The sequence below is a fragment of the Suncus etruscus genome, chromosome 4 (genome assembly GCF_024139225.1).
Source record: "Suncus etruscus isolate mSunEtr1 chromosome 4, mSunEtr1.pri.cur, whole genome shotgun sequence".
In the NCBI taxonomy this organism is placed as follows: Eukaryota; Metazoa; Chordata; class Mammalia; order Eulipotyphla; family Soricidae; genus Suncus; species Suncus etruscus.
Genome location: NC_064851.1, coordinates 90535387 through 90545354, shown reverse-complemented (window position 1 = coordinate 90545354; position 9968 = coordinate 90535387). Strand labels below are relative to the sequence as shown.

Below are 9968 nucleotides of genomic sequence, written 5' to 3'. Positions count from 1 at the left end.
GGCTCCAGATGGCCAAATCACAGACCAAAGTGGTGTCAGGATTCAATACCCTTCCCCCCAGCCCCGACTATTTCTAAAGAACTAAAAGGGGCCTTTGTATATCTTAGATGCATTCCCTTAACATCCATAACTCTTTTTTTTTTTGGCCACACCCATTTGATGCTCAGGGGTTACTCCTGACTACGTGCTCAGAAATTGCCCCGGAATTGAGGAGACCATACGGGACGCAGAGGGATCAAACTGCGGTCCTTCCTTGGCTAGTGCTTGCAAGGCAGACACCTTACCTCTAGTGCCACCTCGCTGGCCCCTATAACTCTTTTTAAATATCCTCTTACATAGTGACAATTTTGCCCACTGGTTTGTTTTTGTTTTTGCTTTTCTTCCCTTTGGGATCTGTTCAATAAGGAATTCTGGTTGAAGAGTCTCTCTGTTTAGAATTTATGTTAGAACCAAGTTAAGGGGAATGTTGAACTTGTTCCCTCAGCTCCTAAATACACCAATAATACCTTGGGGCATTGTTCATCTTTTTCATAGGCACATTGAAATGGGAAATATTACATATTTGCAAACAAGTTTTTATATAATAGAGATACAAACACAAATTTTATAATGCAGTTAGGCCTTATATCCTGAACATTGGCATAATGATTTGGCTCAGGCCTCAGAAGAATGGGCATTGCCCATACACTCCCAAACCATGGATACCATTTGTGGAAAAAACCACAATTGTCTATAACATTACCAGGAAACAAACCTCTACCAGGGAAGACCCTACAACTTCTCTGGAATTGACTTACTCCAGAGTGCTCTCTTAACCAGGTGACTTAGCAACAGCAACAACCTGCTTGCAAGGCAGGTCTCTCCGCATCTAATGGTAAGGTGAAACTAGAGGATGCTCCACATCACCCTGACTTTTATGAAGGAAATGCACAAAAGCCAGAATCTTTAACTACAGGAACCTGACACAAACACCAGCTAATGTGCGAAAAAGTTTCACTGGGACCAGGGAGAATGACTCAGGGGTTGGGCAGCCTGGTATGCCTGGAGCCCAGAGTTGTCTTATGCAAGAAAACTTCAGGAGTGAGGCCTCCTTGTAATTAGGCCAAGCCTTTTTTTCTCCAATTTCCCCCATATTTTGCTGGGCCTGTGCAAACAATGGCAATTGCCACTCTCACACAGTTACTACTGTATTTTTTTAACACTTATCCTTGAAAGAGGAAGGAAGAAAGGAAGGAAGGAAGGAAGGAAGGAAGGAAGGAAGGAAGGAAGGAAGGAAGGAAGGAAGGAAGGAAGGAAGGAAGGAGGGAGGGAGGGAAGGAAGGAAGGAAGGAAGGAAGGAAGGAAGGAAGGAAGGAAGGAAGGAAGGAAGGAAGGAAGGAAGGAAGGGAGAGAGAGAGGGAGAGAGGGAGGGAGAGAAGGAGGAAGAAGGAAGAAGAAAGAAAGAAAGAAGAAAAACAAGAAAGAAGAAAAAAGAAAAAAGAAAGAAAACGAAAGAAAAAGAAGAAAGAAAGAAAGAAAGAAGAAAGAAAGAAAGGAAGAAAGAAAGAAAGAAAGAAAGAAAGAAAGAAAGAAAGAAAGAAAGAAAGAAAGAAAGAAAGAAAGAAAGAAAGAAAGAAAGAAGAAAAAACAGCTTATTAAACTTAAAAAATATTAAAATGCCTGTCTCGAATACAGACAAGGGATGGGAAGAAAGGGGAGGCAGTGGTGGTGGGAATGTTGCACTGGTGAGGGGGGTGTTCTTTTTATGACTGAAACCCAACTACAATCATGTTTGCAATCATTGTGCTTAAATAATTTATGTTTATATATATATAACATATATATATAAAGCAAACTAATAGAGGAATAAAGAATCAAAGTACAACATTGAAAAAAGGAAAAAAAATAAAAAAGAGAAAAACTGAGAGAGAGATGCAATTTTCCTTTCCTAGAGCAAGGTGGGGTGGGGATCAGCAGGGTAGAAGGAAACAGCAGACATCTGTTACGAAAAGAGTGTACTGACGAAGAATGTTGTACATTATATAACTGAAACCCAACAATGAACATTATGTAACCAGGTACTTAACACAATATAATTAAATGACAAATGTAATAATATAAATATATGTAATTATTTAATTATTTCTTAAATTAATGTTAATGATTATTTGATTATATAAATATAATTAAAATAATAATGAATAAAAGAAAATACAAATAAAATTTTAAATTTTTTAACTCACATTGAATATAATATTACTTATGTTGATAGAAGAAAATGTAGTCATTTGCAATTTGGATCACAATAGATAACATTATAATAGATAAAATAGATCCAATAAAGAATGGCAAATACTGTTTATTCTCTCTTGAGTAGGTATCTAAAAACAAAATGAAAAACATCCTACAAAATTATGCAAACTCAAAGAGACAAATTATATAGTAGATTATATAGTGATGGTTACTATGGTAGATACTTTAATGTTATTAGTTGTTGACTTTAAACATTCTTAATTTACCATTCTTAAAAATGGCAAATATGTAACATAAGGCAGGTTTCAATCATTTGTAATATTTGTGTTACAAATCAATGGTGTACACTGTAGTTTTAAGAAAGCTATGCATTATGTTATCCTCATTAAAACTCAAAATGTTAAGATAAAAATTTAAGCCAAACTATAGATAAAGAAAGGAAAAAATGGTTTAAAAAAAAGAATGTTGACCTAGAAAAAGAAACCATGGGTAAAAACATATGTGTCCTAACTTTAAATTTCTGCTTTCTCAAAATGCAAACATTCTTGGCCCTAAACAAGGCAGTCAGTCTGGGAATCAACCTGCCTATATTCCTAGGGCAGACTACCTTAGGAGAAAACAAAAGCAGCTCCCACCACCACCAATTACATCTAAACATGTCAGAGAGAGATTTCTCTAAATATTTAGAAAAACTGATTTTATAGTGGATGGTTCTGTCCAAGTTTATAGGACTCTGACAACTGACAACTGCTAATGTTGGTAGGCAGCATTGGTCTGTCCATTATTAGGGATATACTAATACTAAGAGATGTCTTAAACATATTAATTAGGTCTGTGCATAACTAGCTTTTCAGACCCATCTTTCACAGCACACTAGACACAATAAGAGCAGAGGAATTCACCATATGTACTAACAGATGATTGACAAATGCCCAAGAAGTTCTTTTTCCTCTAGGATAGGAGTTGAAATAGACTATTTAAAGATATTTACTGAATTGAGCAAAGAAATTGATAAGCATCCCCAAAAATAAAGGTAAAATATAAGAAACTCCAAACAAAAATCAATGAATAATATAGTAGCTTAACTAAAACATACACTAGAATATCTAAATATTAGAATGATAACAAATGAAGAATAAATCAGTGTGTAAAAATGTGTTCTTAGAAATAAGACTAGAAAAACTATAAAGGAAAATGTAATAATGAAAATTAAAAGAAATAAAAACAGCTAAGAGAACCTGAGTCAGGGGACAACTTCAAGTAGAAAAATATTCCCATTATAGAAGTTCTTGGATTAAATGAAAGCACATAGAAAAGTTATTGGTTGATGAAGGTATAACTAAGAAATCCCCAACTCTTTGGGGACATGTGTCCAGATCTTAAAGAAACAAAATAAAATAAACCCAATTAGGAAAATACTAAGACATATCAAATAGAAATTAAAATGGTAATTGCAGACAGTGATCAAATTCTGACAAGCGTGAAGTAAGAGAAAAAATTCATTATTTTACAAAGAAAAAGTTAAAAGAAAATCTCATAAGATATACACAAAGCTAAAAATTAATACCGAAAAAGTTCAGAAGGTGAACATGTGGCATAGACAACATATTGAAAGAAATAAGCAAGCAAGAATATTCTAGTAAGGTTATTACTCAGGTTGAAAGAAATGGTAGAAAGATTTTTCAAACAATAGTTAAAGAAATTATTGTCCACCACTACAAAAACTAAGAAAAGTTTCTGCACTGTGAAAGAACTGACTACTTAAATGAAGATACTCTAGTAAATGGAAGAAAAAAATTCTCATATTATACATCTAACACAAGGACTGTGTAAGATATATAATGTACTTACATCATTGAGCAATAATAGCAAAACAAGCCCAATAGAAACTACTAAGGGTTTTGGACACAGCAGTAGGGCACTTGCCTTGCACGCAGCTGAACTAGGACAGACAGCTCTTTGATCCCCTGGCATCCCATATGGTTCCCATGCCAGGAGCGATTTCTGAGTGCACAGCCAGGAGTAACCCTGACCATCACCGGGTGTGGCCCAAAAAAACAAAAACAAACAAACAAAAAGAAACTACTAAGGGTTGTTGAACTTATATTTTTTGAGAAGATATACAGATGGCCTAGGTCCTAGACTTATAAATGACAACAGGTGATTATCATCACTAATAATTAGGATCATGAAAATAAAAATATAATCAGATTATTGTTTTATTATGAAAATTATCTTATGAGAATAAGATTCTCATACCAATGAGAATGCCTGACTCCAAAATGTCAGATAGCAGTGTCATCAATATTGTGGTGAAAAAGGAACACTTTGTTCCACTATTGGTGAAACTGTTACCTATCTTGTTTAGCCTTTTGAAAATCACTATGAAACTACACAATATATTTAAAAAAACTTCCATATGACAACTATTCACTCCTAGGCAGGTAACTAAAGAATACAAAAGCATTTAGTTGACAATATATCTAGAAAAGACCAAAGTTGAAAATATATAAATGGATAAAGAAATTATGGTACTTGGGGCCATGATAGCACAGCAGGTCCTGCTTTTGTCTTGCAGGTGGCCAACCTGGACCTATCTGGGTTTGATACCGGGCATCTCATATGGTCCCTTGAGCCTGTCAGGAGCAATTTCTAAGCAAAAAGTCAGGAGTAACCCTGAGAGCCTCTGGGTATAACCCAAAAGCAAAAAGAGAGAGAGAGAAAGAGAGCAAGAAATGATGGCACTCAGTATGTACAATAATAAGAAAATATATACACTATAAGAAAAAAGATTAAATGTTGTATTTTTTATTATTTAATTTTTATTAATATCTTTATTTAAACACCTTGATTAAAAATATGATTGTAGTTAGGTTTCAGTCATGTAAAGAACATCCCCCTTCACCAGTGCAACATTCCCAACACGAATGTCCCAAATATCCCTCTTCCTCACCCACCCCCACCTGTGTAACTTGAATGGAACTGGAGTGTATTTGCTAAGTTAAATGATTTAGAAAAAGGGCAAATATTAGTTTCATAGATTTGTGGTAGAAAACATAGAAAAGGAATAAATAATGGTCAAATAAGATAATCCCCTGAAATTCTTTGTATAGAATATTGTTTTCAGTGGCAGTTGGGATGGTAACATATGAGAAAAGACAGTGATGAAGTGGAACTGGCACTCTAGTAGTAGGTATTATACAATAATATTTTATTTATAAAATATCAACTTAGTATCACTATAATTCACGATACCTCAATACATGTTATGTATACATCAATTGTTTTACATTTTCTTTTCTTGAGAGATATATATCAATATATTCTTGAGAGATATATCTATATATAATTTAAGACATATTTCTACATCTCTATAAAACTCATTTGAATCTCAATCTCCTATAATCAGAAAATGCTAAGAATACAAAACTATAAGAATTTTTTCAGAAATAAGTACATAATATACTAGATAAGGGCCAGAGCAATAATGCAGTGTTAGGGCCTTTGCCTTGCACATTGCTGACCCAGGACGAACCGCTGTTTTATCCTTGGCATCCCATATGGCCCCCCAAATCAGGAGGGATTTCTGAGCGCATAGAGAGGAGTAACCCCTGAGTTTCACCTGCTGTGGATTGAAAACCAAAATAAATAAATAAATAAATAAATAAATAAATAAATAAATAAATAAATAAATAAAAGCGAGAGAGAACAGATAAAACTAAGCTTTTAATAGAATGAGAAGAAATAGAAATAGCTTTTAGCTAAAAACAGAGATAAAAGAAGTAAATGCATAACTACTGAAAGATATTTTAACATTAAATACAATATGATACATAAGTATATATGGTACATATATGTACATAACTTTATATAATTATGTGTATCAATTATTATAACTACTTGTAATAGACTAAATATATTTTAGTTGTTCTTTATGACATAATGACATAATGAGACACCAGCGAATTGTTTTCATATAAGTATGATATTAAAACAAAACAAATGTTTGATTTTTATAAGTTGCTTTTATAAATGTTTCCTACTGATGTAATTGCATAAATTAGATACTAAAATATTTTAAAGAATTTTATAATTTAAAAAATTTACTATTGCTTTGCAAACATCACTCTCAATGCCAAAGGGGGGGTGGACATAAAATTCAGGATATTTTCTTTGAGTAAAAATAACTGTTAAATACTGAGAATAAGTAAGAAATATTTTGCTATTAAAATCATTTCTAAATGTTAGTTTCTTTCCAATAATACAATAAGAATATCTCAAATCATACTTCATCTAAAAATGCAACATGCCAAGGAATTAAAAATCTGATATCTAGCCGGAATGTGTTACTTTATTTGTAAGATACAAAATTTCATGCATTTTATGAATGCAGAAACATAATAAAAATTGCTTTTCTAAATATAAATATTAGAAAATCTAAAATATTCTACTAGCTTTAAAATATTAGTATATGGGCTATCACTTCCGAATTATCAATATTATAGACTTTATAGCCTAAGAAGTATAATACCTTCAGAGTTTATGATTTTTTATCTCTTTTTACTTTATTTTATTATACAATTTTAATCTACAGAGTCCTTCATAGTTGAATTTCAGATATAAAACAATGAGCTAGTTCCCTTCCCACCACCAGTGTTAACCTCCCTCTACCAATGGACCCAGAGTGCATCCTGTACCACCATCCTTTGCCCCTGGCCTGCCAGTATAATAGGCCCCTTTAAGTTTAGATTGTTAGAGTTTAGATCTTTTGATTCTATTATTGTTGACTTTGGCTTCAATATTTAGTTCTGTCCTTATTTATAACCCTTGCACCTTGGCCCCCAGTCTTTCTTTACACTTTTCTTCTTAGTTTTATAAAATAATGTGGGGAATAAGGATTTTTTAGTCTTTTAAAGATAAATTCTCCTAACATGCCTAGTGTCTGGCTCTTTCTACAATCTTTTCTCTTGAGTAAATGATGTAAAACTCTTAAATGAAGAGGAAAAGGAGGGAGGGAGAGAGATAGAAACAGAGAAAACAAAAACAGAGAGAGAGAGGTAAAATACCTGACCTTCAGGTAGGCAGTGGGAAATGTTCACAATGAAGGGTGTTGTACATTTTAAGACTGAACCCTTTCATGAGCAACTGTGCAATCATGTGGTTTAAATGAAAGGAAAAAACAAAAATTATAATGCCTTAACTAAATCAGACACATTTAGTTTTATGAGAAATGCCTTGTGAAATTTAGTAAGCATTGTATTTATTGCTGGACATAAAGTACCAGGAAAATATATGCTGATTTTTTGTTATCTTTTGAATACAGCATTTTAACCAGTAGCATAAATTACTTAATGATTGCTTTTTCATGTCTCTGGAGAGTGGGGAGGGGAATACCTGGCAATGATAGTGCTTACTTCTGCTCTTGGTAGCATTCAAAGGAACACATGCAGTGTTGTGGAAGAGAAGGGATAGAAAAATAAAACAGAGCATAAAAGCTCAACTAAACAGTGAAAAATGAAAATAGGGGAGATTATCAGGGAATTGAGAGAGAACTACAGTAGGTAGGGTGTCTCATCACATGTAGCTGACTCGAGTTCAATCCCTGGAATCCTAAACACTAGAGAATTGCTGAGTGTGGTCCAAAACAAACAAACAAAAATGGAGATATTATATCTATTACAAAATATAAATGATAAGAGACTTATAATTATTCATATTTCTGTATATCTCTTTGGATTCATTATTTTAAAATATATTCAGTATTTTAAAATATATTTTATTATTTTTCTTAATTTGAATTTTTCTAATGATAAGTGATGATGAGCATTCTTTCATGTGTCTGTTGGCCATCTGTTGGTCTTCCTCAGAGAAGTATCTGGTACTCCATATATTCTCTTACACCCAAAAGGAGTGCTCACCAAGCATAGAGCCAGCAGTAAGCGCTGAGCACTGACAGGTGGGTTTCAAAAAATTTATAAAAGCAAACAACAAAAAGAGAAACATCACATAGCACAAGCAAATAAGTTCCACATAAAGGATTTAAACAAATTCCTTCATGTCAAGCATTTCTATAAATGTAAACTAAATGTAACTCCACCATAAAATGATGCAGACAAGCAGGATAATTTAAGAAATAAAATTCAATCTTCAGTTGCTCCCAGAAGACACACTTTAATTCTCATGATACACAGAGGCTCAGAATCAATTGCTAGAAACAATTATGCAAGTTAATGATAGGCAACAACAACAACAATGATTTTTGACAACAATAGTTGTGTCAAACCAAATAACATTCAAACTAAACAACTAAATAAAATTTTAGGGAAGAAAAATAAATGCTAGCTAAAGGATCAATATATCCTAATGACTTAACACTCATAATACATATATACTAAATGAAAGGGAATCAAAGTTTATAAAGCAACTGGTAACAGACCTGAAGAAATATAGTGATGGCAGCACAGTAGTAGTGGGAGATTTCAATTCACCATTCTCAACATTTGATATGTCAACCAGGAAAAATATAAATAAAGAAACATGACCCCTACATAAAAAGCTTTAAAAACTTGGCCTTATAAACATATTCAGGACCACCAGCTCACAATTTTAGTAGACATTCTTTTCCACTGTACATGGGACATCCTCCAGTATAGATCTCTTACTATAATACAACTCTATCATTCTTAAAGTTACTAAAATAGAAATCATACCAAATATTTTCTTAGATCACAATGCCATAGAGTAAAAGTCAGTGCTTTTAATAAAGCCACAAAAAAATAAGCGTTTGGAAACTAAACTACATGTTACTGAATAAAAATTAGATTAGAAGTAATTATGGGAGGGGAAAAAAAGAAATAATTAAAGAAAAAATTAAAAGGAATTTCAAAATCCTTTTCTGGTTTATAAGCATGATACTTGGGTTTTCACACTCCTGTTTGATATGTGCCTCCATTCAACCTTATTAAGAAGTCGGCACATGACCCTCTGACATGAAATAAAAAAGATATTTCAAAACAAAAAATAATAAAGACACCAACTACTGTAACCTAAAGTACAAATAAAACCATCAGTGGTAAAGATTATAGCTATTCATACAACACCAAGAAGAAAGAAAGCCCTCAAATTAATTATCTAAAATCTCATTTAGAGAAAATAGGAAAAGTGCAATAACTTAATCTTAAAAAAAAAGTGTAAGGCAGGAGATAATAAAATTAGATTGGAAATGAAGGGCATAGAAATAAGAAAACAATACAATGGAGGAATAAAAATAGAAGCTTGCTGTGTGTTAACAAAGACTGAACAGCCCTTATTTAGACTCACCAATAAAAATAAATAAATATATAAATAAATAAATAAAATGAGAGATGACAGGAGAGAAATTGCAATAAATACAAAAAATAATAAGCACTCAAGAACCTGAAAGAAATGGGGGGAATTCACAGTCATACAGACCTTCAAGTTTGAAGCAACAGGAAACAGGAAACAGAAAACCTGAACAGAAATATATCAAGTAAAAATATTGAAAACATAATTAAAAATTTCCTCAAAATAAAACCTAGGTGAACAGGGATTCACTAGTGAGTTTCAAATAAGACATAAGACTTTACTCCTCAACTCATCCAAATATTGCACAGATAGGAATATTCCCTAGTGGCCTCTATGAAGATGTTAATATACTGATACCTAAGATATACACTGCAAAAAGAAAAAAACTATGGACCTATCCCCCTGATATA

General features: G+C 32.8%; 1 non-coding gene across 1 annotated transcript; it reads left to right on the top strand.

Moving 5' to 3' along the window:
* The first annotated feature begins 9119 nt into the window (after window positions 1–9119).
* On the top strand, window positions 9120–9222 carry LOC126008070 (small nucleolar RNA U13). Its single transcript, XR_007495487.1, has one exon. It is a non-coding gene; the product is annotated as a small nucleolar RNA U13 (small nucleolar RNA).
* Window positions 9223–9968: the final 746 nt, after the last annotated feature.